Below are 8829 nucleotides of genomic sequence, written 5' to 3' on the forward strand. Positions count from 1 at the left end.
GCATTAATACACAGAGCCCTTCCCATATAACACATGTACACCTGTGCATTAATACACAGAGCCCTTCCCATATAACACATGTACACCTGTGCATTAATACACAGAGCCCTTCCCATATAACATGTACACCTGTGCATTAATACACAGATCCCTTCCCATATAACACATGTACACCTGTGCATTAATACACAGAGCCCTTCCCATATAACACATGTACACCTGTGCATTAATACACAGACCCCTTCCCATATAACACATGTACACCTGTGCATTAATACACAGAGCCCTTCCCATATAACACATGTACACCTGTGCATTAATACACAGATCCCTTCCCATACAACACATGTACACCTGTGCATTAATACACAGATCCCTTCCCATATAACATGTAAACCTGTGCATTAATACACAGAGCCCTTCCCATATAACACATGTACACCTGTGCATTAATACACAGAGCCCTTCCCATATAACACATGTACACCTGTGCATTAATACACAGAGCCCTTCCCATATAACACATGTACACCTGTGCATTAATACACAGATCCCTTCCCATATAACACATGTACACCTGTGCATTAATACACAGAGCCCTTCCCATATAACACATGTACACCTGTGCATTAATACACAGAGCCCTTCCCATATAACACATGTACACCTGTGCATTAATACACAGAGCCCTTCCCATATAACACATGTACACCTGTGCATTAATACACAGATCCCTTCCCATATAACACATGTACACCTGTGCATCAATACACAGATCCCTTCCCATATAACACATGTACACCTGTGCATCAATACACAGATCCCTTCCCATATAACACATGTACACCTGTGCATTAATACACAGATCCCTTCCCATATAACACATGTACACCTGTGCATTAATACACAGAGCCCTTCCCATATAACACATGTACACCTGTGCATTAATACACAGAGCCCTTCCCATATAACACATGTACACCTGTGCATTAATACACAGAGCCCTTCCCATATAACACATGTACACCTGTGCATTAATACACAGAGCCCTTCCCATATAACATGTACACCTGTGCATTAATACACAGATCCCTTCCCATATAACACATGTACACCTGTGCATTAATACACAGAGCCCTTCCCATATAACACATGTACACCTGTGCATTAATACACAGACCCCTTCCCATATAACACATGTACACCTGTGCATTAATACACAGAGCCCTTCCCATATAACACATGTACACCTGTGCATTAATACACAGATCCCTTCCCATACAACACATGTACACCTGTGCATTAATACACAGATCCCTTCCCATATAACATGTAAACCTGTGCATTAATACACAGAGCCCTTCCCATATAACACATGTACACCTGTGCATTAATACACAGAGCCCTTCCCATATAACACATGTACACCTGTGCATTAATACACAGAGCCCTTCCCATATAACACATGTACACCTGTGCATTAATACACAGATCCCTTCCCATATAACACATGTACACCTGTGCATTAATACACAGAGCCCTTCCCATATAACACATGTACACCTGTGCATTAATACACAGATCCCTTCCCATATAACATGTAAACCTGTGCATTAATACACAGAGCCCTTCCCATATAACACATGTACACCTGTGCATTAATACACAGATCCCTTCCCATATAACACATGTACACTTGTGCATTAATACACAGAGCCCTTCCCATATAACACATGTACACCTGTGCATTAATACACAGATCCCTTCCCATATAACACATGTACACCTGTGCATTAATACACAGATCCCTTCCCATATAACACATGTACACTTGTGCATTAATACACAGAGCCCTTCCCATATAACACATGTACACCTGTGCATTAATACACAGACCCCTTCCCATATAACACATGTACACTTGTGCATTAATACACAGAGCCCTTCCCATATAACACATGTACACCTGTGCATTAATACACAGATCCCTTCCCATATAACACATGTACACCTGTGCATTAATACACAGAGCCCTTCCCATATAACACATGTACACCTGTGCATTAATACACAGATCCCTTCCCATATAACATGTAAACCTGTGCATTAATACACAGAGCCCTTCCCATATAACACATGTACACCTGTGCTTTAATACACAGAGCCCTTCCCATATAACATGTACACCTGTGCATTAATACACAGATACCTTCCCATATAACACATGTACACCTGTGCATTAATACACAGAGCCCTTCCCATATAACACATGTACACCTGTGCATTAATACACAGATCCCTTCCCATATAACATGTAAACCTGTGCATTAATACACAGAGCCCTTCCCATATAACACATGTACACCTGTGCTTTAATACACAGAGCCCTTCCCATATAACATGTACACCTGTGCATTAATACACAGAGCCCTTCCCATATAACACATGTACACCTGTGCATTAATACACAGATCCCTTCCCATATAACATGTACACCTGTGCATTAATACACAGAGCCCTTCCCATATAACACATGTACACCTGTACATTAATACACAGATCCCTTCCCATATAACACATGTACACCTGTGCATTAATACACAGAGCCCTTCCCATATTACACATGTACACCTGTGCATTAATACACAGAGCCCTTCCCATATAACACATGTACACCTGTGCATTAATACACAGATCCCTTCCCATATAACACATGTACACCTGTGCATTAATACACAGATCCCTTCCCATATAACACATGTACACCTGTGCATTAATACACATATCCCTTCCCATATAACACATGTACACCTGTGCATTAATACACAGATCCCTTCCCATATAACACATGTACACCTGTGCATTAATACACAGATCCCTTCCCATATAACATGTACACCTGTGCATTAATACACAGATCCCTTCCCATATAACACATGTACACCTGTGCATTAATACACAGAGCCCTTCCCATATAACATGTACACCTGTGCATTAATACACAGATCCCTTCCCATATAACACATGTACACCTGTGCATTAATACACAGAGCCCTTCCCATATAACACATGTACACCTGTGCATTAATACACAGAGCCCTTCCCATATAACACATGTAAACCTGTGCATTAATACACAGAGCCCTTCCCATATAACACATGTACACCTGTGCATTAATACACAGACCCCTTCCCATATAACACATGTACACCTGTGCATTAATACACAGAGCCCTTCCCATATAACATGTACACCTGTGCATTAATACACAGAGCCCTTCCCATATAACACATGTAAACCTGTGCATTAATACACAGACCCCTTCCCATATAACACATGTACACCTGTGCATTAATACACAGAGCCCTTCCCATATAACATGTACACCTGTGCATTAATACACAGAGCCCTTCCATATAACACATGTACACCTGTGCATTAATACACAGATCCCTTCCCATATAACACATGTACACCTGTGCATTAATACACAGATCCCTTCCCATATAACATGTACACCTGTGCATTAATACACAGATCCCTTCCCATATAACATGTACACCTGTGCATTAATACACAGAGCCCTTCCCATATAACACATGTACACCTGTGCATTAATACACAGATCCCTTCCCATATAACACATGTACACATGTGCATTAATACACAGAGCCCTTCCCATATAACACATGTACACCTGTGCATTAATACACAGAGCCCTTCCCATATAACACATGTACACCTGTGCATTAATACACAGAGCCCTTCCCATATAACACATGTACACCTGTGCATTAATACACAGAGCCCTTCCCATATAACACATGTACACCTGTGCATTAATACACAGATCCCTTCCCATATAACACATGTACACCTGTGCATTAATACACAGATCCCTTCCCATATAACACATGTACACCTGTGCATTAATACACAGAGCCCTTCCCATATAACACATGTACACCTGTGCATTAATACACAGATCCCTTCCCATATAACACATGTACACCTGTGCATTAATACACAGAGCCCTTCCCATATAACACATGTACACCTGTGCATTAATACACAGATCCCTTCCCATATAACACATGTACACCTGTGCATTAATACACAGAGCCCTTCCCATATAACATGTACACCTGTGCATTAATACACAGAGCCCTTCCCATATAACACATGTACACCTGTGCATTAATACACAGATCCCTTCCCATATAACACATGTACACCTGTGCATTAATACACAGATCCCTTCCCATATAACATGTACACCTGTGCATTAATACACAGATCCCTTCCCATATAACATGTACACCTGTGCATTAATACACAGAGCCCTTCCCATATAACACATGTACACCTGTGCATTAATACACAGATCCCTTCCCATATAACACATGTACACATGTGCATTAATACACAGAGCCCTTCCCATATAACACATGTACACCTGTGCATTAATACACAGAGCCCTTCCCATATAACACATGTACACCTGTGCATTAATACACAGAGCCCTTCCCATATAACACATGTAAACCTGTGCATTAATACACAGAGCCCTTCCCATATAACACATGTACACCTGTGCATTAATACACAGACCCCTTCCCATATAACACATGTACACCTGTGCATTAATACACAGAGCCCTTCCCATATAACATGTACACCTGTGCATTAATACACAGAGCCCTTCCCATATAACACATGTAAACCTGTGCATTAATACACAGACCCCTTCCCATATAACACATGTACACCTGTGCATTAATACACAGAGCCCTTCCCATATAACATGTACACCTGTGCATTAATACACAGAGCCCTTCCCATATAACACATGTACACCTGTGCATTAATACACAGATCCCTTCCCATATAACACATGTACACCTGTGCATTAATACACAGATCCCTTCCCATATAACATGTACACCTGTGCATTAATACACAGATCCCTTCCCATATAACATGTACACCTGTGCATTAATACACAGAGCCCTTCCCATATAACACATGTACACCTGTGCATTAATACACAGATCCCTTCCCATATAACACATGTACACATGTGCATTAATACACAGAGCCCTTCCCATATAACACATGTACACCTGTGCATTAATACACAGAGCCCTTCCCATATAACACATGTACACCTGTGCATTAATACACAGAGCCCTTCCCATATAACACATGTACACCTGTGCATTAATACACAGAGCCCTTCCCATATAACACATGTACACCTGTGCATTAATACACAGATCCCTTCCCATATAACACATGTACACCTGTGCATTAATACACAGATCCCTTCCCATATAACACATGTACACCTGTGCATTAATACACAGAGCCCTTCCCATATAACACATGTACACCTGTGCATTAATACACAGATCCCTTCCCATATAACACATGTACACCTGTGCATTAATACACAGAGCCCTTCCCATATAACACATGTACACCTGTGCATTAATACACAGATCCCTTCCCATATAACACATGTACACCTGTGCATTAATACACAGAGCCCTTCCATATAACATGTACACCTGTGCATTAATACACAGAGCCCTTCCCATATAACACATGTACACCTGTGCATTAATACACAGATCCCTTCCCATATAACACATGTACACCTGTGCATTAATACACAGATCCCTTCCCATATAACATGTACACCTGTGCATTAATACACAGATCCCTTCCCATATAACATGTACACCTGTGCATTAATACACAGAGCCCTTCCCATATAACACATGTACACCTGTGCATTAATACACAGATCCCTTCCCATATAACACATGTACACATGTGCATTAATACACAGAGCCCTTCCCATATAACACATGTACACCTGTGCATTAATACACAGAGCCCTTCCCATATAACACATGTACACCTGTGCATTAATACACAGAGCCCTTCCCATATAACACATGTACACCTGTGCATTAATACACAGAGCCCTTCCCATATAACACATGTACACCTGTGCATTAATACACAGATCCCTTCCCATATAACACATGTACACCTGTGCATTAATACACAGATCCCTTCCCATATAACACATGTACACCTGTGCATTAATACACAGATCCCTTCCCATATAACACATGTACACCTGTGCATTAATACACAGAGCCCTTCCCATATAACACATGTACACCTGTGCATTAATACACAGATCCCTTCCCATATAACACATGTACACCTGTGCATTAATACACAGAGCCCTTCCCATATAACACATGTACACCTGTGCATTAATACACAGATCCCTTCCATATAACACATGTACACCTGTGCATTAATACACAGAGCCCTTCCCATATAACATGTACACCTGTGCATTAATACACAGAGCCCTTCCCATATAACACATGTACACCTGTGCATTAATACACAGATCCCTTCCCATATAACACATGTACACCTGTGCATCATTAATACACAGATCCCTTCCCATATAACACATGTACACCTGTGCATTAATACACAGATCCCTTCCCATATAACATGTACACCTGTGCATTAATACACAGAGCCCTTCCCATATAACACATGTACACCTGTGCATTAATACACAGAGCCCTTCCCATATAACACATGTACACCTGTGCATTAATACACAGAGCCCTTCCCATATAACACATGTACACCTGTGCATTAATACACAGAGCCCTTCCCATATAACACATGTACACCTGTGCATTAATACACAGAGCCCTTCCCATATAACACATGTACACCTGTGCATTAATACACAGAGCCCTTCCCATATAACACATGTACACCTGTGCATTAATACACAGATCCCTTCCCATATAACACATGTACACCTGTGCATTAATACACAGATCCCTTCCCATATAACACATGTACACCTGTGCATTAATACACAGAGCCCTTCCCATATAACACATGTACACCTGTGCATTAATACACAGATCCCTTCCCATATAACACATGTACACCTGTGCATTAATACACAGAGCCCTTCCCATATAACACATGTACACCTGTGCATTAATACACAGAGCCCTTCCCATATAACACATGTACACCTGTGCATTAATACACAGATCCCTTCCCATATAACACATGTACACCTGTGCATTAATACACAGAGCCCTTCCCATATAACACATGTACACCTGTGCATTAATACACAGATCCCTTCCCATATAACACATGTACACCTGTGCATTAATACACAGATCCCTTCCCATATAACACATGTACACCTGTGCATTAATACACAGAGCCCTTCCCATATAACACATGTACACCTGTGCATTAATACACAGATCCCTTCCCATATAACACATGTACACCTGTGCATTAATACACAGAGCCCTTCCCATATAACACATGTACACCTGTGCATTAATACACAGATCCCTTCCCATATAACACATGTACACCTGTGCATTAATACACAGAGCCCTTCCCATATAACACATGTACACCTGTGCATTAATACACAGACCCCTTCCCATATAACACATGTACACCTGTGCATTAATACACAGATCCCTTCCCATATAACACATGTACACCTGTGCATTAATACACAGATCCCTTCCCATATAACACATGTACACCTGTGCATTAATACACAGATCCCTTCCCATATAACACATGTACACCTGTGCATTAATACACAGATCCCTTCCCATATAACACATGTACACCTGTGCATTAATACACAGAGCCCTTCCCATATAACACATGTACACCTGTGCATTAATACACAGAGCCCTTCCCATATAACACATGTACACCTGTGCATTAATACACAGAGCCCTTCCCATATAACACATGTACACCTGTGCATTAATACACAGAGCCCTTCCCATATAACATGTACACCTGTGCATTAATACACAGATCCCTTCCCATATAACACATGTACACCTGTGCATTAATACACAGAGCCCTTCCCATATAACACATGTACACCTGTGCATTAATACACAGACCCCTTCCCATATAACACATGTACACCTGTGCATTAATACACAGAGCCCTTCCCATATAACACATGTACACCTGTGCATTAATACACAGAGCCCTTCCCATATAACACATGTACACCTGTGCATTAATACACAGATCCCTTCCCATATAACACATGTACACCTGTGCATTAATACACAGATCCCTTCCCATATAACACATGTACACCTGTGCATTAATACACAGAGCCCTTCCCATATAACACATGTACACCTGTGCATTAATACACAGAGCCCTTCCCATATAACACATGTACACCTGTGCATTAATACACAGATCCCTTCCCATATAACACATGTACACCTGTGCATTAATACACAGATCCCTTCCCATATAACACATGTACACCTGTGCATTAATACACAGAGCCCTTCCCATATAACACATGTACACCTGTGCATTAATACACAGAGCCCTTCCCATATAACACATGTACACCTGTGCATTAATACACAGATCCCTTCCCATATAACACATGTACACCTGTGCATTAATACACAGATCCCTTCCCATATAACACATGTACACCTGTGCATTAATACACAGATCCCTTCCCATATAACACATGTACACCTGTGCATTAATACACAGATCCCTTCCCATATAACACATGTACACCTGTGCATTAATACACAGAGCCCTTCCCATATAACACATGTACACCTGTGCATTAATACACAGAGCCCTTCCCATATAACACATGTACACCTGTGCATTAATACACAGAGCCCTTCCCATATAACACATGTACACCTGTGCATTAATACACAGAGCCCTTC

The sequence above is a fragment of the Ascaphus truei genome, chromosome 10 (genome assembly GCF_040206685.1).
Source record: "Ascaphus truei isolate aAscTru1 chromosome 10, aAscTru1.hap1, whole genome shotgun sequence".
Classification (NCBI taxonomy): Eukaryota; Metazoa; Chordata; class Amphibia; order Anura; family Ascaphidae; genus Ascaphus; species Ascaphus truei.